This window comes from Tamandua tetradactyla, chromosome 16, assembly GCF_023851605.1.
Source record: "Tamandua tetradactyla isolate mTamTet1 chromosome 16, mTamTet1.pri, whole genome shotgun sequence".
In the NCBI taxonomy this organism is placed as follows: domain Eukaryota; kingdom Metazoa; phylum Chordata; class Mammalia; order Pilosa; family Myrmecophagidae; genus Tamandua; species Tamandua tetradactyla.
This window is the reverse complement of record NC_135342.1, coordinates 32,992,979-33,016,405: the sequence shown is the minus strand read 5'-3', so window position 1 is coordinate 33,016,405 and position 23,427 is coordinate 32,992,979. Positions and strand designations below refer to the sequence as shown.

Below are 23,427 nucleotides of genomic sequence, written 5' to 3'. Positions count from 1 at the left end.
GCTGGGAGGGGCAAGGACACCCATGCCAAGCTGGGGCTGGGAGAATGCCCACTGGCCCCGCCCGGAGGAGAACAGAGGCCCTCCCAGTCCGGCTGGACAGGGTAGGGAGGGGTGCCAGCTGCCACCAGCTCCAGCCGCCCTGAGCCAAGCCTGCTGCTCAAAGACCGTGTCTAGAATGTCACCTGTGCTTCCTCCTCTGTGTCCTGGACCCAGCCCAGGGCTCCTGAGGAAGCTGCGGTTTGGGGCGCGCAGTCTGCAAGGACAGAGGCTGGGCGTCTGCTCCCACTCCGGACGCGGGCCACACCCTCTTGGACGCGGACGCACCCCCATTTCCCGGGGCCCACGAAGACACTCCTCGCCCTGCAGCCAAACAGCAGGAAGACGGATTTGTGCGAGTATGTACAAGGTCTTGGAATTCTTGTCCAGTTGCTACACAGTATAGGGAGCGTAATTGGGGGGAGGTTATGCAATTGCTAGGGAAGCCAGGGCGGATTGTGGGAGATTTCCAGCTTCTCATTGCAGGGGTCTTGGGACCCTTGGGACAGAACCCAGCTGCCACCATTGCTACCATCAGGCGGCACCAATGGCCTCACTCCGGTAGGGGAGCAGCTTGGCTCTCCTGAGAATTAGGGTGCCCTGATCCCCCCTGGGCTGCAGGGAGAGAGAGTTGGGTGGAGGGACCATGCCTGTAGCCCCAGGCAGCAGTTGCAGCCCCACCTAGCAATGCCCAGCCAGGCCCTGTGCCAACCCCATGGCCCCCAGGCAGGGCACTGGGCCTGGTGGAGGCCTCTTCTCCCTGCCTCCTCCACCAGCGCTGGGGCAGCTGGGCTGCATTCTCAGTCCCACAGAACCCCCATGGATGGGTCCCTCCCTGGGGCCCAGTGAGTCACTTCCCCAGGCCCTGGAGGCCTTGGTTGAAGGTGCCTCCCTCTCTGGCAAAGCCTCCTTTGTTCTCCTGCTGGGTTCACTTCACAACCCTTTCCTCCCCTCCAGCTGCAAACTCAGGTCCTGCAGGTTTTAGGGGCACCAGCTGCAAGAAGCACAGACGTGGGTTGCTGGAGGCGACCCAGAAAGTGTCCTGGCCCTGCAGTAGCCTGAGGCTCCCCATCTGGTTTCTTTTGTCCCCTCCTCTCTCAGGGTTCGGACTCCCCCACCTGCGCAGGTGGTGGGCGTGCAGTCTGGGGAGGACGATCCTGGACATGCACCAGGAGGGAGGGGGGGTTTGGATTTGCTCACCCTTGTCGGCACCGCCCGGAGCTGCTGAACTGGTCTCTGCCATTTCTCTTGCATTAGGGAGTGGCCTACTTGGCTCAGATAACTGCAGTGCTGTCACTCACTCTCTTTGCTTTCCCACCTGGGCCTCCCCCAATCCCCAGGTCTGGTGGAGGAACCTGATTGGCGGCCCAGCCTGGGAAAGGAATTGTCACAGCACCTCCAGACGCAACCTTTAGTTGTCCTCCTCTCCGCAGCCCACCTTTCAGCCCCAGCCTGGCTGGCTGCATGGGGGCTTCTCTGTCCTAGGCAGGTCAAGCTGCTGCATGAGCTGAACAGCCCTCACGGAGGGCAGTTGTCCACAGCTCACCTTGGGTACGTGGTGGGCATCCATCTTACAGTCAACTGATCTTCTTGTTTTGAAGAAGTTGCAAACTAATTCTAAAGAAAAGCAAAGAGATTCTTAGATTTTATTTATAATAGTCACAAAAGGCGGCAAAACCCCAGTGTCCTATAAACAGAGGAAACGTGAAGTATATTATGGGATAGACATTTGATGAAATGCACTTATCCTTCCACAAATATTTATTAAGTGTCTACAAGTTGCCAAGCACTTGGGATGCATACAGTCTAGTTATGGGGGGTCATGGAAGCCAGACTCTTGGTCACGTTCATTACCTCTATCAGCACCGAATCCTCATAACCACCCAGTGACAAAGGAGCAATTAATAGTCTCATGACACAGAAAAGGAGAGGTGTGAAGTCCCGCAGCTAACGAGGAGAAGGAGAGCAGCCCCAGTCTGCTCCAGAGCTTGTGCTTCTGCCATTAAAAAACAAGGCTACTGTATTCATTTCCTAATACTGCTGTGATAAATTACCACCAAAGCAGTGGCTTAAAACCATACAAATTTATTATCTTACAGTTCTAGAGGTCAGACGTCTGAAGTGAGTCTCGCTGGGCTAAACTCAAGGTGTTGGCAGGGCTGAATTCTTTTCTGAAGGCTCCAGGAAGAATCCATTCCCTTGCCTTTTCCAGCTTCTAGAGGTTGCCCACATTCCTGGTTCATGGTCTGTCCCTCTATCTGGTTCGTTCCTCTCTCTTTAAAGCCTGGAGTGCAGCATCTTTAACTCACTTTCTCCCTCTGACTCTTCTGCCTCCTGTCACTTATGATTTCACTGGGCCCATCTGGATAATCCAGGATACTCTACCCATCTCAAGACCAGCTGATTAGCCACCTTAATTTTATTTGTGACTTTAATTCTCCTTTGCTAAGAAAATCAGAGATTCCCTGGGTTTAGGGTATATGTGGAGGAGGGCATTATTCTGCTTACAAAAGCTGGGTAGTAACTTCCCCATTTAAAAATATTTATTGAACACCTACTATGTGCCTGGCACTGTTCTAGGTGAGGCTGGGGATACAGCAGTGAATGAAGAAGACAAAAATCTCCTCCCCTCTTGGGAACGGGAAGGAGGAATATGTGTATTGCAATTTTAGACAGTATGTTGAACATCTACCATTTGCTCTTTCTCCTGCCTGCTCTATGCATCAGAGTGTTGACATCTATGAACAGCGTCATCTATCAACATCTATCAACAGAGTCCCTTGCTTTCTGACTTCCTCTTGGGTATGGCTGATGGGAAGCACCAGCAGGAGACTGGAGGGTAGATGGCAAATGAGGTCAGTAACCCTCATCCATCTTCCAAAAGCTTCAGTCCGTGTCAGGAAGCTTTCCCTACCCAGCCCATTCAGACTCTGAGAGAACATCTCCCCTCCCTTGCCCTCAGGCCTAAGGTGGTAACTGTGGCAGGTTCTACTGGCCTTAGGGTGCCACTACCCTTCCTGGTTTCCCTATTCCTTGCCTATGCCTTTGTAAATAGTACCTTTTAAAAATTCTCCTTAAATAATCCAAATGGAGAGTAACATCAGTTTTCCCAGGAAGGTCTTGCTGAGATGGGAGACATGCAGATACTTGGTGGAAGAGATTTTGGGCAGAGGTGGTTGTAAGTGCAAAGGCCCTGAGGTGGAAGCATGCATGATGTATTTGAGAAACAGCAAAGAGACTTGCCTGCTTAGAGTAAATGGGGGGTGGGTGGTGATGGCAGGAAGTGAGGTTGCAGGGGTACCTGGGGTAAGAGGGAAGTCAGGTCACGTAGAGCCTTTGAGCAAGGTGCTGCCAGAACTCCACCTATATCCTCCCAGCATCCCCCTTTGGGTGTACAAAGATGCTATGGCTTCTGACTTCCCCTACAAATCTCTACCTGAGGGCCTTTGCTGGCCACAGGAGTACAACACGCCCTTGCACACTGGGCAGGCCAGGAGTTAACTCCTCTAGTGGTAGCCCCCAACCAATGTGGGGTTGGTGAGTAAATACCTAGGGGCCTTGCCCTCTAGGGTGTAAATGTGAGGTGTGCTCTAGTCAGTCTCTCCGAGGTCCCCAGTGGAGCGGAGCTCTAATTGCCCACAGTGGTAATTCAGTCATTGTCATATCCTGTATCGGCTTCCTTCATTTCCCTGTTTCACTTCCCCATTCTCCTCCTAGTGCTCCCCAGAATCACCTCTCAAATGAACTGCTTGCACTGAAGCCCTTGTCTCAGCATTGACTACTGGGGCATTCCAACCTAGACACCTGTGTGGGCAATTATTAGGACTTGGGCTTCTACTGAGAGTGAGAAGAGCAGCCAATGCAGGTGGTAAAGGGCTCAAGGGAAGAGTCAAGGAGACCAGATAGGTGGCAACTACAACAATTCAGAGGAGAGATGAAGGTGTCTTGGAGCAGGTAGAAGCAGTGGAGGTAGTGAGAGGTGGTTAGAACTTAGGTACACTTTGAAGGAAGAGTCAGTATGATTAATATATTTTATCCCTGCCTGCCCCACAAATCCTCAGATTCCTTCCTCACCCTACTTGGGCTCTGACACCCATATGAGGTTACACTCCTGTACAGATGCTCCCCTCACCCAAGAGACCCCAACCCCGCACTGACTGCTCAATGACTGCTACCCTGAACTGACTGCTCTCTCATTCAGATCTTTTCCTCGCCTCACTCAGGTTTCAAACCTCACTTCGGATCACCATGGCTTCTTTCCTTGCTCAGAATACCTAATGAATTTTGACCTGAATTGTTCAGGAAGGGAAGAAGATAAGGAAGACCTCTAATAATACATTAGGCATAAAAAGCAGATTAATTGACTATATATTCTGTGGTTATAGTTTTAAAATTCTACCCGGCAATACCCTCCCTACATGGGACATGATATCCAAGGGTGAGTCTCCCTGGTGGTGTGGGAGATGACTCCCAGGGATGAATCTGGCCCTGGCACTGTGGGATCAACAATACCACTTTAACCAAAAGGGGGAAAAGCAGTGTAACAAATAAGGAAACAGTGACTGAGAGAGTTCAAATAGAGTCAAGAGGCTACTTTGGAGATCACTCTTATGCAAGCTTCAGTTAGACATTGCTACCTATCACAGCTTGCCACACCACAACCAAAACCATTTCTGCCTAAAGAACACCTAGGGCAATATATAAAATTCTACAAAGGTTCCATGCGCTAGGGTAACTTTCCAGAAACCCACAACCTCCAGATGGGTCCTGAAATACTGAGGGGCCAGCCTTTCCAGAATATCAACTAGTTCCATCCCCCATCCCATATTATTGATAGCCTTCTACAACATGAAAAACTTAGAATGGGCATAGCCCAAATATACCCCTAATAAGTGAGAGAAGGACTGAAGTTGATGGTGGAGTTACACAGAGAAGACAGGGTTTAACAAATGAGTATGAGTGCTGAATCATTATATTGACATTTATTTCCGTCTTCAATATCTTAGAGCAGTGTGCTGGTTTGAAAGGACTTATGTACCCTAGAAAAGCCATGCTTTAATCCTAATCAATCTTGTGGGGGCAACACTTTCTTCTAAATCCTATTTAGTACTATAGGTTGGAAAACTTGATTCGGTTATCTCCACGGAGATTTGACTCAATCAAGTGTGGATATTAAACTTGATTAGATGGAAACGTGTCTCCACCCATTCTACATGGGTCTTGATTAGTTTACTGGAATTCTATAAAAGAAGAAGTATTTTGGAGAGAGCTTCAGCTCTATTGCCACGAAGCACAGAACCACGAAGCACAGAGCCTACCAGCCAGCAACCTTTGGAGATTCTGAGAGAGCAGAGAAGGATGACAGAACGCCGCAGAACCACAAAGCAGAGAGTCCATCAGCCAGTGACTTTTGGAAATGAAGGAAAACGCCTCTGGGGAAGCTGGAGAAGAAGTTAGCAGATGACACCATGTTCACCATGTGCTTTTCCACTTGAGAAACCTTGAACTTCATGGGCCTTCTTGAATCAAGGTATCTTTCCCTGGATGCCTTAGATTAGACATTTCTGTAGACTTGGTTTTATTGGGACATTTTCATGGCCTTAGAATTGCACACTTGTAACTTATTAAATTCCCTCTTTTAAAAAGCCATTCTGTTTCTTGTATATTGTATTCTGGCAGCTAGCAAACTGAACAAGCAGCTAGAAGTAAAACCTAAAATTGTGGAATTATAACCCATATCAAAATCTGAAATCTGTTCTACAACTAATTGCCGCGATGTACTTTCAAAATCTGAAATCTGTCCTACAATTAATTGTTGTGATGTACTTTTTGTATATATGCTATCTTTCACAAAAAAAGAAAAAAATAGAGGAGAAGTGTAATAGAGAAGATAGGATTTAACAAATGAGTATGACTGCTAAATAATTATATTGATATTTCTTTTGGTCTCCAGTATTTTGGGGCAGCTAGAAGAAAAAATGAAAAAATCATGGAACTGTAACCCATACCAAAGTTCAAAATCTGTTCTATAACTACTTGTTAAAATGTACTTGGAAATTTATTGCTTTTTTGTGTATATCTTATATTTCACAATTTTTAAAGGAAGCAACTTTAAAAATTGCACTTTCCAAATTAACTAAGCTGCATTCAGGGTCTTGGGCTTCATTCTAATGATCCAAGAAGGTGCCCATAATTTTAAGAGAAGATCTGGAGAAGAACAGTTTTAAGTAAAAACGAACATAGGGATGAAAAAACAAAACGAAAGAAAAACCTGGGGAGTTCTGGTAAGATGGCGGAATAGAATATGTCAAGTTTACCCCTGTTCCAAGGAACAGCTAGAGAAGGAACAGGAAGGCTGCGATGGTGGTTCCAGGGTGTGAGTGACCTGGGAGGGTCTTCTACACCACACAGGGAGGCCCTGGTTGCAAAAGCTGAGGAACTGAGATACAGGCAACTGGAGACCATCCAGCTAATGCGTCCCTTTACAAACGGATGCTCAGAGCCCTCAGGAATGTATGGACAGGAGACGGGAGCTAGGAAGTAAGCCAAGCCGGGTTCTTTGAACAGGCTACCCTATGCATGCTGCCCCCTCCCGGCAACCAGCGACTCCCCCCCACACCTGAACCCCGTCACCAGCTTCTCCCCACTGCACTCCAAGCACCCTGCCCCCACCCTCTCCCCTGCGTTCCTGCCCCATACCCCCATCCCACACTTGCAGAGACCTGTGCCCCGCCCAACACGTCTCTCCTGTGCAAGTAGAATCTAGACCCACCCCTCCCGAGATCCACCCACTGGCGCCCAGCCCCTGGACCCTCCCTTCCCATCCTTGCACCCTGCCGTGTGGGCTTTCACCTTCATGCCCGGCCCCACCCGCCCCCAGCCTAAACAGTCACGCAACCCTGACCCCAGGCCCCTGACCTCTGCACATGCGTACATCAGTGTCCGGGGACCCCGAGACCCACTCATGCGCACACTCCGGCCACACTGCCTGCGCTCTGGGCAAGCGCTGACCTGCACATCCCGGCTGCACCGCTCCTAGCCCGCGCAGTGCAGCCTCACGCCACTGTCCCTGAGTGCTGCGCCTGCGTACACCAGGGCCACGCCCAGAGACCTGGACACCAGGGCCCTGGTCCCCAGACCAGCGGGCACGCATGGCCACATCCTCCCTACCCGGCACCCGTGTACCCCTACACTGATCTATAATTATTATTATTATTATTTTACTATTTTTCTGGTCAAACCTTAACAAACATACACACATTCTTGACATACAGTTTATACATAATATACAATCAATGGCTCACAATATCATCCCAAGGTTGTGTATTCATCACCATGATCATGTTTTTGAACAATTGCATCACTCCAGCAAAAGAAAGAAAAAACTCATGCATACCATACCCTGTGCCCTTCCCTCTCATTGACCACTAGTATTTCAATCTACTCAATTTATTTTAACATTTGTTCCTCCTATTATTTGTTTATTTTTTACTCATCTGTCCATTCCCTAGAGAAAAAGGAGCATCAGACACAAGGTTTTCACAATCACACAGTTACATTATAAAAGCTGTATCATCATACAATCATCTTCAAGAAACAGAGCTAAAAAAAAAAGAAACAGAGCTACTGGAACACAGCTCTACAGTTTCAGGTACTTCTCTTTAGCCACTCCAATACACCATAAACTAAAAAGAGATACCTATATAATGCGTAAGAATAACCTCCAGGATAACCTCTCCACTCTGTTTGAAACCTCTCAGCCACTGACACTTTATTTTGTCTCATTTCTCTCTTTCGTCTTTCGGTCCAGAAGGTTTTCTCAACCCTTTAATGCCAAGTGCCGGCTCATCCCAGGATTTTTGTCTCACGTTGCCAGGGAGATTTACACCCCTGTGAGTCACGTCCTACATAGAGAGGGGGACAGCAGTGAGTTGAGCTTACTTGCCATGTCAGTTTAGAGAGAGGGAGGCCACATCTGAGCAACAAAAGAGGTTCTCTGGGGATGTCTTTTAGGCCTAATTTTAAGTAGGCTTAGCCTATCCTTTACAGGGATACGTTTCACAGGGGAAAACCCCAAGATTGAGGGCTCAGTCTATTGATTTGGTTGTCCTCACTGCTTTCAAGAATATCAAGAATTCACCAAATGGGGACGTTGAATATTTCTCCCTTTATCCCCATCCCACAAGGGGACTTTGCAAATACTTCTTTATTCACTGTCCAAATCACTCTGGAATTTATCAGGGCATCACACTAACCTGGACAAACCAACAAAATCTCATGCCCTATTCAAGATCCCATGTGCTTATGGTGCTCAATTAAACTGACCATACAAGTTAAACTAGGAAATGCACTAGCCATAATATAAATTTTGCACCAAATAAACATTTCTCCTTTTAGTGTCACACAGAAGTTAAAGTTTTAAAATATGGATGATATCATTCTTCACCCAGTCTTCTGGTATACCTCAGTCCTATCCAGATCAGCTTCATTCATATCTCTACTTGAAGTCTGATCACTTTTTCAATTTTTTTTTTTTAGTTTATTTACATGGGCAGGCACCGGGAATCGAACCTGGGTCCTCTGGCATGGCAGGCAAGCGTTTTTGCCTGCTGAGCCATTGTGGCCCACCCACTTTTTCAATTTTTTAAACAGTTCCTGTATGGGGTACTGCTGACTTTCATAGTTTCAGAGCTCTGAGTCTCAGGTGTCACATAAATACCCGAAGTTTCTGGGACAGACCATGTTATATACAAACATCTCAGTATCTGAGAATTTAGAATTAATAATTACACCTCCTGAATATATGTGACGGCTGTATAGTTATGTACAGTTTGCATTGACTGTACTTTTTCCCATATATCACCTATTTTCAAGAGCTGACAATCTAAGACCCTTTACAATATGCCCCAATCTGGTATCCCATGCTCTCAACTTCATCAAATTTTTATATTATGGTTAGTCCATATGATTGAGGCATTATAATATTTGTTATTTTGTTCCTTACATTTCATTCCACATACCGCTCTTAAGGTTCATGCATCTAGTTGCATGCTTCACGACTTCATTCCTTCTTGTGGCGGGTCAGCAGTCCATTTTATGCATACACCATAGTTCTCCCTTCCATTCCTCATTCGTTGTACTCTCAGGCCACCTCCATTCATTGTGGATCGTGAACATTGCCGCCAGAGACATCAGTGTGCAAATGTCCATTCGTGTTCCCACACTCAGCTACCTGGAGGTATATACTGGGTAGCAGGGTTTCAAGATCGTATGGCAAACCCACCCCTAGCCACTACACTGCCCTCCAAGGGGCTGCGCCTCTCATTTCCCTACCAACAGTGAATAAGTACATCTCTTTCTCTACATTTTCTCTAGCAATTGTTTCTTTCTGTTCATTCTTAAGTGGTTTTATTCACACATCATACAATCCAGTCCAAGTGTATAGACATGCCTTCACCACCATACTCTATCTGAAGACATTTCCTTTTCTTCCACAAAGAATCCATACCCCTTTCCCAATCCCCGTGCCTGTTGACATTTAATTTCGGCATAATGCCTTTGTTACATTCATTGGAAGCATATTACAATGTTACTGTTGACTATAGACCCTAGTTTGCATTGACTGTACTTTTTCCCATATATCATCTATTTTCAACACCCTGCAATATTGACATTCTTTTGTTCTTCTTCACGCAAAAACATTTTTTAATTTGTACATTTAATAAATATCATTGTACACTCTAGGCATTCCTAAATTATACCATCTCAGTCTTTATGATCTTTCCTTCTGGTTTCATATGGTGCACTGACGTCTTAACCCCTGCATCCCACCTCCCTGCCCCACACACATGCACACACTCGCCTTACCACCTGCACAAGTGCCCTGCTCCCACAGCTGGCTGGTGCTCACATGCACACCTGTGCTACATAGTCCACGTCCTGCACATGCGTGCACTGCTGTCCCAACACCCTCCACCAGTGCAGCTGTACCAGGCCCTCACCCACCCGACATCACTGGCCCCTGACCCATGTTCTGTAACTCCCATGACCTGTGTCCTGCCCCTACACACTTGTGCATCTGAATTCCAGCCCCCCTGGACACTTGCCCTTACAGAAAGACATACCCATGCCCTGCCCTCCTTTGCACCCTGACCTATGTGCCCTGTACCCCACACCCTGATACCTGTGACCCCCACGCTCCACACACCCACCCACATCCTGCCTGCGCACCAGCCTCTGTGCTTCTGCACAGCCCTCCCAACTGCTACACTTGTGCCCTACTCCTTTGTCCCCCATGCTGCACACTGTTCCTGTACCCCAAGGCCTACCTGAGCTGCACCCCACCCCAAGGGCCCCCGATCTGCGCTGCCACAACCTGCGCCCCACATGCCCTGGTCACAGGCACCAGCATAGCATCCCTGACCTGCGCCTATACCTGCCTCGCGACCCCTCACCACACTTCTGTGCCCTGCTCCCCACCCCGCATCCTGCTCCACATCTATCCTGCAGGCACAAAACTTTAGACTACTGAAGGAAATCAACTTCCAAAGGAACCCTATCAAGATATTTACATGCCTCGAAAGCAACAGAAGATCACTAAGCATATGCAGATGCAGACAGACATAGCCCAGCTTAATGACCAACAAAGAACACCGGAGGAGATACAAACTTTGGTACAACTAATCAGAGATGTTCATGTAGTTCTACTAAATAAAATGAATGGGATGGCTAATGACATAAAGGAGACCTAGAAGACGCTAGAAAAGCATAAACAGGAATTGGAAAGAATAAACAGAAATACAGCAGATATCACAGAGACGAAAGATGCTGTAGACCAAATAAAAAATATACTAGAGATACACAACAGCAGATTCGAAGAGGCAGAAGAAAGATGAAGTGAACTAGAGGACAGGACAACTGATTTTGAGCGCACAAAACAGCAAAGGACAAAAAATATGGAAAAATTTGAATTGGATCTCAGGGAAATGATGGACAAAACCAAGTGCACAAATATAAGAATCATTGGTGTCCTCAAAGGACACCAGTTAGGAGGATTAGTTGAAGATATAATGGGGGACAGCTTCCCAATCTTTATAAAAGACATCAACATGAAAATCAAAGAGCCAAACAAACTCCGAACAGAATGGAATAAGATACATACTAATCAGTCTGTCAAATCTTGAAGAGAAACAGAAATTTCTGAAAGTGGCAAGAGAAAAACAATCTACTACATACAAGGGAAACCACATAAGACTGAGTTCAGCCTACTTAACTGGCACTATGGCGGTAAGAAGGCAGTGGTATGATATATTCAAGATCCTGAAAGAGAAAGGCTTTCAGCCAAGAATTCTGTACTGAGCCAAAGTGTCCTTCAAAGCCGAGGGAGAGATTAAAATTTTCTCAGACAAACAAATCCAGAAAGAATTTGTCAACAAGAGACTGGCCCTACGAGAAATGCTAAAGAGAATTCAACCAGTTGGAAAAAAAAAAACAAGCCTGGAGAGGGAGGCTTGGAGGAGAGCATAGAAGTGAATAGGACCAGTAAGTAATTTAAAGGATAAAAAAGAGAAAGAAGGACAAGAATATATAGATCTGACAAATCACAGGGATTTAAAGACGCTGCATACAGCCACACCCACCCACAGTGCACACTCACATTCCTACTGAAACACCTTAAGTGAGTTGTAGGGGATACATGTGAATGCCAAATTCCACTTCTTTGTGCTTTTCAAAGGAGGGACGAGAGCAGCCAAAAGACTCACATTTCCCCCTCATTTAGGCCTTTCTCTATGCCTTAGTCTCTCCAACACGCGCATGCACCTATGCACACAGGTGTGAATGCACATGCATGCACACCCATACATGCACGCCCTGCCCAAAGGTGGTGTGGGCACCCTCACCGGCCCGACCTGCTGGTTTGGGGGGTGGGGCATGGGGTGCTGTGGGAATTTATTCTGGTCTCTAAGATGTATCCAAGAGGATTCCAAGATACGTGAAAATTGCCCTGCTTTCCAGAGGGTGGAATGTAGCCCTGCAACTTCATAAGCATAATCACATATCAATAATCGTACTACAAAAATCCTATCAACCCATGTTTAGAGAGATGGGCTGATTCTAGGAATTACATAAGTCTCTTTGTAACCTAGACAATGTTACATTTTTTGAAACTGTATTTTGGTTGTTTCCCTAATCCTGACCGTGTGTGGGGCTTCTTCCTCCAAAATTCAAGAGTCCTGTGGCCAGCTGTGCCCTGCGTGGCTGGACGGCCAGGCCAGAGAGCGCCACCTGTGTGGTGTCCTCAGTTTCCCATCCATTTGGGGGGCCCCCGGGGTGGGGGTGGGGTTGTACACAAAGCAATAGAAGTACAAATACTTACTTTTCAAAATTCAGTGTGTTCCTGGCAGATGTGTTGGCCACTCCCCACCCTCACCCCCCACCCCCGATCTAAGTTCTTTGATTTTTACTTGTTGGTTTTTCCGGATTTCCCCCCCCCCCCCCCTTGATTCCTAACGACTGAGAAATTAGCACAGACACAGTCTGATCTTAAGTAAAGCAGTAGGTCAGGGTAGGTGGTGGCGCTCCTCCTTTTCTCCCTTGCTTTAAAAGAATATATGAAGCTAGTGGTGAATGTACTGCGTGTTTTCACCCTGCTCGGGCTTACTTTGACTACGTCTGCGTGATAACCTGCGGTCGACAAGGAACAAGGAATAAAGCCGAGTCCGCGGGCGCTCGCAGGGCCCTCTACCTGCAGTGTTGGCTTCACGCCTTCCCCTTTAAGTGGGGGTGGGGAGCCGGGGCACGTCCTCGGTAGCAATCATCAACCAACCCACAGGATCTACTAGGGGCGAGCGCGCCAGCTGTCCAGATGCCAGGAGGGGCTGGCCTGGCCTCACCCAGTGTGCCCATTTCGGTGTCTCCAGAGATGGCCTCAGTTTCCACCCTTTCTCCCACATGTTTGCTTCTTGCCTGATTGGGTTGGGGAGGTGAGTGGTGGTCTCGAGACTCGAAATAGGCGGTCATGGAGCGTTCCCACCTCCTGGCTGCATAGGGGAATGGGGCCAAGGGACTGTTAGTGGGAGCTTTGGAAATACTTGCCTCTGTAGACCCAGCCTTAACGTCGTTCTGACAGTAGTAATAGCAGACCTTGCACAAAGTGGTTATCAGAGGAAATACGGTGAGGAGGCAAAATAAGGGGCATAGCTTTACCACAGATAATGAAATATCACAATATCTGCACTTTTGCTTTTGATTTGAGTGTCCTTAGAAAACAATATAAACAAAATCCCAGGACATTTTTGGAAATCGTATGGTCTCTAGCAACTTTGTGTGAATACCTTATACAAACACTGTTTTATGAGTTATAAAAATTAGAAAAACAATAGCCTTGGAGCATCTTATTTTCTGAGGTCACGGGTCTCTCAGGATGTGTCATCTTCCGTTTGTCTTCCCATACAGGCTCCTTGGACTTCCTAGGTGACAACACAGCTGCTCTGGGGGACATCAGCCCTGGGCTTGACACTGCAGGCATCAGGGGCGCAGCTCACAGGATCCCAGTTTGGCCTTGGCTGGGAGGGCTGAGAGGTCCCCAAATAAAGCATGCCCAGTGCCGGGCCTCCTGACTGCAGCAGGATGCACATCCCACTTTTTCTTACCTCTCCCTGATCAGGTGCCAGCTCAGCCCCTTTGCCAAGCTGGTAGGTCTCCATTCCACACCAACCTCTTTTTTTTTTTTTCCACTTTGGATTAAATGGAATGTTGTTCCTCAAGTTATGGTATTACAAGATGATAAAAAAAAAAGGATGCATGTTTCTCCTCAAAAAGGAATATATAGATCTGACAAATAAAATCCAAAGGTAAAGATGGTGGATTCAAGAAATGCCTTTACAGTGATAATTTTGAATGTTAATGGATTAAATTTACCAACTAAAAGATACAGATTGGCACAATGGATTAAGAAATATAATTCAGCTATATGCTGCTTACAAGAGACTCATCTTAGACATAAGGATACAAATAAATTGAAAGTGAAAGGATGGAAAGAGGTGTGTCATACAAGCTGTCACCAAAAGAAAGCAGGAGTAGCTAAACTAATATCAGACAAAATAGATTTTAAATGTAAAGACATCATGAGAGACAAAGAAGGACATTATAAATTAATAAAAGGGACAATTCACCAAGAAGAAGTAACAATAAATGTTTATGCTCCCAATCAAGGAAATCCAAAGTACATGAGACAAACACTGGCAAAACTAAAGTGAGTGATAGACATTTCAACAACAATAATAGAAGAATTCAATACACCACTGTCCTCTATAAATAATTTCAATTTGTCCTCAGCCAGACAAATGATCAGCAAGGAAATAGAGAACTTAAGCAACTTGATAAATGAATTAGACCTAACACACATATATAGGTTGTTACACCCCAAAACACCATGATATACATTCTTCCCTAGTGCTCATGGAACATTCTCCAGGATAGAACATATGCTGGAGCACAAAACAGGTCTTTATAAAGTTAAAAACATTGAAACGATTCAAAGCACTTTCTCTGATCACAATGGAATAAAGATAGATATCAATAACCACTAAAGACCCAGTTCTTTCACAAATATATGGAGATTAAATAGCACACTTTTAAACAACTAGAGGGTCAAAGAAGAAGCTGCTACAAAAATCAGTAGCTATCTGGAGATGAATGATGGTGAAAATATTACATATAAGAACTTATGAGGGATGCACAGGTAGTTCAGTAATTCAAATGCCCACCTTCCATGCGGGAGACCGGGGCTTGATTTCCAGACCATGCACCCCCCCAAAAAAAGAGGTGGGCCAGTGTGGCTCAGAAGGCAGAGTTCTCACCTGCCATGCCAGAGATCAGGGTTCGAATATTGGTGTCTGCCCATGCAAAAAAAAAAAAAAGAGAGAAAGAGAGAGAGAGAGAACTTCTGGGATGTGGCAAAGACTGTGCAGAGAGGGGAAATTTATTGCCCCAAATACCTATATTTAAAAAAGAAAAAGAGCAAAAATCGAGAACTTAACTGCTCACCTGGAGGAACTTGAGAAAGAAAAGAAAACTAATCCCAAAGCAAAAAGAAGAAGAGAAATAACAAAGATTAAAGCAGAAATAAATAAAAGGAGAACAAAAGAAAAACAGAAAGCATCAATAAAACCAAAAGTGGTTCTTTGATAAAATCAATAAAATTGATGGGCCACTAGCAAAACTGAAAAAGAAAAAAAGAGAGAGGATGCAAAAAAAAAAATAAATAAAAAAATAAAAAATGAGAAGGGGTGCCTTCCCACAGAGCTTGAAGAAATAAAAGAAATCATAAGAGGATACTATGAACAACTATACACCAACAAACTAGACAAGTTAGATGAAATGGACAAATTCCTGGAGACACACAAATGAGCTATACTGACTCAGGAAGAAATAGAAGATCTCAACAGACCAATTCCAGTAAGAAGATTCAATCGGTCATCAAAAATCTTCCTACAAAGAAAAGCCCAGGGACAGATGGCTTCACAGGGGAATTTTATCAAACATTCCAGAAAGAACTAACACTGATCCTGCTCAAACTTTTTCAAAAAATTGAGGAAAAAGGAACTCTAGTTAACTCATTTTATGAAGCTAATATCATTTTAATACCAAAACATGGTAACTATGCTAAAAGAAAGGAAAACTACAGGCCAATCTCCGTAATGAACTAGGTGCAAAAATTCTCAATAAAATATTAGCAAGTCGAATCCAACAACACATTAAAAGAATTATGCACTATGACCAAGTGGGGTTTATACCAGGAGTGCAAAGATGGTTCAACACAAGAAATTCAATTAATGCAATACAGCACATTAAAAAATTGAAAGGGAAAAATCACATCATCATCTTCATTAATGCTGAAAAAGCATCCAACAAAATTCAGTATCCTTTTCTAATAAAAACACTCCAAACGACAGGAATAAAAGGTAACTATATCAATATGATAAAGAGAATATATGAAAAACTGATAGCCAGCATTGTACTCAATGGAGAGAGACTGAAAGCTCTCCCCTGAAGATCAGGAACAAAACAAGGATGCCCACTGTCACCACTATTATTCAACATTGTGCTAGGAGTTCTAGCTAGAGCAATCAGGCAGGACAATGAGATAAAAGCCATCCAAATTGGAAAGGAAAAAGTAAAACTCTTATTATTTACAGACAATATGATACTATACTTGGAAGATCCTGAGGAATCTACAGCAAATTACTCGAGCTAATAAACAAATTCAGCAAGGTAGCAGGATATAAAACTGATGTGCAAAAGTCAGTAACATTTCTGTACACAAGCAATGACCCAGCTGAGGAGTCACTTAAGGAAAAAATTCCATTCAAATAACAACTAAAAGGATCAAATACTTAGGAATGAACTTAACTAGGGACATAAAGGACTTGTACACAGAAAACTACATAGTATTGCTAAAAGAAATCAAAGGAGATCTAAATAGGCAGAGAGATATTCCCTGCTCATGAATAGGAAGACTAAATATAGTTAAGATGTCAATTCTCCCCAAATTGATCTACAGATTCAACATACTACAGTCAAAATTCCAACCTATTTTGAAGATTTGGAGAGGCTAATTACAAATTCATCTGGGAGGGAAAGAGACCCCAAATACCTAAAAGCATCCCAAAAAAGAAGAAGGAAGTGGGAAGATAAACACTCCCTGACTTTAAAACCTATAATAAAGCCACAGTGGTCAAAACAGCACGGTGCTGGCACAAAGACAGAAGCATTGACCAATGGAATCAAATCAAGGGTGCAGAAATAGACCACCAAATCTATGGTCCATTGATTTATGGCAAGGACCCTAAATCCTCTGAACTGGGACCAAATAGTCTTTCAATAATTGGGCATGGAAGAACTGGCTATCAATAGCCAAGAGAATGAAAGAAGACCCCTGTCTTTCACCCTACGCAAAAATTAACTCAGTGCGGATCAAACACCTGAATATAAGAACTAGCACCATAAAGCTTCTAGAAGAAAATGTACGGAACCATCTTCAAGACCTAGTAATAGGAGGTAGCTTCCTAAACTTTACACCCAAAGCACAAGCAACAAAAGAAAAAATAGATAAATGGGAGCTCCTCAAAATCAAATGCTTCTGTACTTCAAAAGACTTTGTCAAACAGGTGAAGAGGTAGCTAACTCAATCAGAGAAAATATTTGGAAACCATATATCAGACAAAGGTTTGATTTCCTGAATATACAAAGAAATCATACAACTCAACAAAAGAACAAACATCCAAATATAAAATGGGCTAAAGATTCTGAAGAGCAAATACAGATGGCTCAACAGTACATGAAGAGATTCTCATTTTCATTGGCTATAAAGGAAATGCAGATGGAGACTACAATGAGATACCACCTCACCCCTATATGAATGGCTGCTATTAAACAAACAGGAAACTATAAATGTTGGCGAGGATGTGGAGAAACTGGGACACTTATGCACTACTGGTGGGAATGTATAATGGCGCAGCCACTATGGAAGACTGTTTGGCGGTTCCTTAGGAAACTAAATATCATATTGCCCTATGACCCAACAATAACGCTACTTGTATATACCCAGAAGAGTTGAAAGCAGCTGCACGAACAGACATTTGTACACCGATATTCACAGCAGCATTTTTCACGATCACCAAAAGATGGAAACAAATCAAATCCCCGTCAACAGACAAGTGGATCAACAAAATGTTGTATATACATACAATGGAATATTATGCAGCAGTAAGCCAAATGATTTCCTGAAGCACATGACAAGATGGATGAGCCTTTCATAATGCTGAGCAAAAGTAGCCAGACACGGAAGGATAGATATTGTATGATTCCACTTTTATGGCCAGCATAAAAGTATAATCAGAGGCTTACAATACAGAATATAGGGGACTTAGAGATACATAGAAGCTAGAGATGGTTGATACTGTTAGCTATTGAGGTTGAACTCCAACGTAAGGGAATAGATAGGAATGAAGGTAATTCTCTAGTGGGTCCAGAAGTAATATTACCATATTGAAGATGAACAAGATTGAAAGGGGTTGTATAGACCTACATGTCCCACTGAATAACACTAGAAATATGAATTAGTTCTTGTAAGAATTACTTCAAAATTATGATTCTTGTATAAAGAGTGTTTAATTCCAATGTACAGGGGGAAACTGCTATTGCATGCTATGAACTATGTTCAAAAGGAAACCATCAGCTCTACCACAGCAATAGTAGAGGTAAATAATGGGGTGAGGGTCAAGAGTTAAGAGAAGGTTTAGATTTCCTATTTGGTGAGGTGTGTTTATTGGTTTTCTTTCTCTTGGGAAGAGTGAGATTATCTAAAATTGAAAATGTTCATGGACTGTGTACTTTGGGCCCTCTACATGATGCCTGATGAATGCAGGTGGCTGAAGGATGCACTGATGGAGAAGTAGATTGGTGAATGATGGTGTATACTTATGAATGAAGGCTGTGCTGCTACAAAAAGGAACAAAGTCATGAGGCATGCAATGATGTGAACGAACATGTGGGAAATTTGGTGAGACAAAATAAGCCAGAAAGAAAAGAACAACAATGGTATGGTCACCTTTAGAAAATGATTATACTAAAATGGGGGCTTAGATTGTAAGCTTTTAGAGCAGACACATTAAGTCAGGAGTGGTGATTATTATTTCTGGATTTTGAGAGGGTGTTTTGTATATATATAACCTGATATTTAGAGATAAAAATGAAGCCAAACAGGTTGGGGGTAAAGTAATTTAGAACGTGGGGTAAGGAAGACAGTGTCTACATTTTAGAACCATACATACTCTTTGAGACCAATAGAAGAAACTTTTATTTGATCTGGAATTGAAATTTTCTGTAGTCCATAATCTAGTTCAACCTATCTGTATTGCTCATTTGAACAATTGAAACACAGGGAGCCCAGAATAAGAAAGAGGTCCTTTACTCCTGTATAGATTATTGCAATACCTGGATACATCCTAGAGTATATTTAGCAGATAATGAAAAGTATTGGCCAAGGTCCCTGAGGGAGGGTAGACAGAATATGGAACTATTAAACCTTACCATCAGGAAATTCCCTGGTCCAGTGTCAAACTTTAGGGATACCTAAATCAATAGGTCATGCCCTCGATCATGAGGCTTATTCTTCTCAAGCTTATGTAGGTAGCATAGAAGCTTAGACTACCTATAGGCATGCTTAAGAGTTACTTCTGAAGGATGTCTGTTGTTGCTCAGATATGGCATCAGTCTTTCTAAGCCCAACTCTGCAAGTGAAATCATTGCCCTCCCTCCTACATGGCACATACCGTCCAGGAGTGAAAGTCTCCTTGGCGGCACGGTAGATGACTCCCAGGGACGAATCCAGACCTGGCACCATGAGATAAAAAATTCCATCCTGACCAAAGGGGGGATAAGAAGTGTAATTAGGAAAATATCAGTGGCAGAGAGTTTGAATAGAGTTGAGAGGTTCTCTAGAGGTTGCTCTTATGCAAGATTCAGGAAGACCTTGCTACCTATTGTAACCTGACAGCCCACAACTGGGACCATTCCAGCCAACCCTAAAGAACACTTAGGGCAATATATAAGATCCCACAAGGGATCCATGCACTAGCGTAACTTTCCAGACACTTACAACCTCCAGATGGGTCTCTGATCCAGATAAGTCCTGGAAACTAGCCCAGCCTCTCCAGAACATCAGATAGTTTCATCTCCCTACCCCATATTAGTGACAGAACCTTCTAATATGAAAAATTTAGAATTGCCATAGCCCAAACACCCCTAAAGAGAGGTACGGAAAGATCAAAGGTGATGGTGGAGTTATACAGAGAAGATAGTATTTAACAAATGAATATGAATGCTGAATTATTATATTGATATCTCTTTTAGTCTCCAGTATTTTGTAGTAGCTGAAAGTAAAAACCTAAAATGTGGAATTGTAACCCATGTCAAGCTGTGAAATCTGTTCTACAGCTAACTGTGGTGCTGTGCTTTGAAATTCATAGCTTTTTTTTTGCATATATGTTATGTTTCACAAAAAGAGGGAAAAAAAGACAATTGTGATGATAAAAAAAAAATAGCTAAGCCCCCTAGCCTCCTATATTCTGGAGCAGCTAGAAGGAAAAATACGAGAGGATCATATGGTAGCCCATGACAAACTCTGAGATCTGTCCTGTACTAATTATTGAAGAGTGCTTTGAAAACTATTGCATTTTTATTACTTTGCTCTGTATATATGGCATACCATACAATAAAAAAGTTAAAAATAAAAAAAATAAAATAAAACTAAAAAATCATAAGAGGATACTATGAACAACTATATACCAACAAACTAGACAACTTAGAGGAAATGGACAAATTCCTGGAAACAAACAAACTACACTGACTCAATAAGAAATAGATCTCCACAAACCAATCACAAGTAAAGAGATTAAATCAGTCATTAAAAATCTTCCTACAAAGAAAAGCCCAGGGCTAGGTGGCTTCACAGGGAAATTTCATCAAAAAGAACTAAACAATCCCGCTCAAATTTTCAAAAAAAATTGAGGAAAAAGGAATACTACCAAACTCGTTTTATGAAGCTAACATCACTTTAATATCCAAACCAGGTAAAGATGCTATAAGAAAGGAAAACTGCAGGCCAGTCTCCCTAGTGAACATAAATGCAAAAATTCTCAACAAAATACCAGCAAATTGAATCCAACAAGACATTAAAAGAATTTTACACCATGACCAAATGGGGTTTATACCAGGAATGCAAGGATGTTCCAACACAAGAAAATCAATCAATGTAATACAGCACATTAACAAATTGAAAGGGATAAATCAGATGATCATCTCAAGTGATGCTGCAAAAATATTCAATAATATTCAACATCCTTTTCTGATAAAAACACTTCAAAGGGTAGGATCAAAGGTATTCCTCAAAATGATAAAGGGTATATATGAAAAACCCATAACCAGCATCGTACTGAATCATCAGAGCCTGAAAGCTTTCCCCCTAAGAGAAGTGTTCTAGATTGCTAGCTGCCAAAATGTGATATACCAGAAACAGAACAGCTTTTTAAAAAGGGGAATTCATAAGTTTCAAGTTTACAGTTCTAAGGCCATGAAAATGTCCAAGTTAAAGCAAGTCAATAAGAATGTCCAAATTGAGGCACCAACAAGAGTTTACCTTCATTCGGAGAAGGCTGATGAAGTTTGGGGATTCTCTTTCAGCTGGAAGGCCACATGGTGAAATCTGCTAGCTTTCTCTCCAGGCTTCTTGTTTCATGAAGCTCCTCTGGGGTGTTTTCCTTCTTCATCTCCAAAGGTTTCTGTCTGCATGGGCTCTATAGCTCTCTCCAAAATGTTTCCTCTTTTAAAGGATTCCAGTAAAATAATCAAGACCCACCTGAAATGGATGGAGTCACATCTCCCGCTTATCAAAGGCTAATACCCACAATTGGGTGTGTCACATCTCTGGGGACAATATAATCAAGTTTCCAACCTACAGTACTGAAAGGGGATTAAAAGAAATGGCTTTCTCTACAAGATGGATCGGGATTAAAATTTGGCTTTACTAGGGCACATAATCATTTCAAACTGGTACAACAAATATGCCCTCTGTTGCCACTGTTATTCAACATTGTACTAGAAGTTCTAACTAGAGCAATCAAGCAGGAAAAAGAAATAAGAGGCATCCAAATTGGAATGGAAGAAGTAAAACTTTCATTATTTGCACATGACATGATAACATGCTTGGAAAATTCAGAGAAATCTACAACAAAGTTATGTGAGCTAATAAACAAATTCAGCAAGGTAACAGGATATAAAATCAATGTGCAAAACTCAGTAATGTTTCTATACATAAGCAAAGACCTAACTGAACAGTTAATTAAGGAAAAAAAATTCATTCAAAATAGCACACTGAAAGAATCAAATAGTTAGGAATGAATTTAACTAGGGACGTAAAGAACTTGTGCACTGAAAACTATATAACATTGCTAAAAGAAGATCTAAATAGGTGAAAAGACTTTCCCTGCTCATGGATAGGAAGGTTAAATGTAGTCAAGAGGTCAATTCTACCCAAATTGATCTACAGATTCAAAGCAATACCAATCAAAATTCCAACAACCTACTTTGAAGACTTGGAAAAACTAGTTACTAAATTCATCTGGAAGGGATAGAGACCCTGAATAGTTAAAAGCATCCTAAAAAAGAAGAACAAGTGTGAGGATTAACACTTCCTGATTTGAAAACTTATTATAAAGCCACAGTGGTCAAAATAGCTTGGTACTGGTACAAAGATAGAGATATTGACTAATGGAATTGAATTGAGAGCACAAAAATAGATCACCAAATCTATGGTCAACTGATCTTTGATAAGGTCCCCAAATCCATAGAACTGGGACAAAATGGTCTTTTCAATAAGTGGGCATGGAAGAATTGGATATCAATAGCCAAAAAATGAAAGAAGACCCTTACTATACACCCTATACAAAAATGAACTCAAATGGGATCAAACGCTTAAATATAAGAGCTAACACCATAAAGCTCCTAGAAGAAATGTAGGTCATTTTCAAGACCTAGTAACAGGAGGTAGCTCCCTGAACTTTACACCCAAAGCACAAGTAACAAAAGAAAAATAGATAAATGGGAACTCCTCAAAATCAAACGCTTCTGCACTTCAAAAGACTTTGTCAAAAGGTGAAGAGGCATTCAACTCAATGGGGGAAAATATTTGGAAATCACACATCTGATAAAGGTTTGATATCCTGTCTATATAAAGCAATCATACAAGTCAACAAGAAAAGAACAAACAATCCAATTATAAAATGGGCTAAAGATATGAATAGACATTTTTTTCTGAAGAGCAAATACAGATGGCTAAAAAGCACATGGCGGAATACTCATTTTCATTAACTATAAGAAAAATGCAGATCAAGACTACAGTGAAATACCATCTCACACCTATAAGAATGGCTGCTATTAAAGAAACAGGAAACTACAAATGTTGGAGAGGATATGGAGAAATTGGGACATTTATGCATTGCTGGTGGGAATGTATAATGGTACAGCCACTATGGAGGACAGTTCCTTAGGAAAGTAAATATCGAGTTTCCCTATGACTCAGCAATACCACTATTCAGTATGCACCCAGAAGAGCAGAAAGCAGTGACACAAGCAGACATTTGCACACCGATGTTCATAGCAGCATTATTCACAATTGCCAAAAGATGGAAACAGTTCAAGTGCCCATGAGCAGACAAAGTGGACTAACAAGATGTAGTATATACATACAATGGGATATTACACAGCAGTAAGATGAAATGATGTCCTGAAACACGTGACAAAATGGATGAGCTTTGAGGACATAATGCT

General features: G+C 42.9%; 1 long non-coding RNA gene across 1 annotated transcript; it reads left to right on the top strand.

The window, feature by feature from the left end:
* LOC143660248 (uncharacterized) lies at positions 1 to 13,893 on the top strand. Its single transcript, XR_013163891.1, has 3 exons — positions 1 to 395; positions 2,764 to 2,891; positions 13,492 to 13,893. It is a non-coding gene; the product is annotated as an uncharacterized LOC143660248 (long non-coding RNA).
* The last annotated feature ends 9,534 nt before the right edge of the window (positions 13,894 to 23,427 follow it).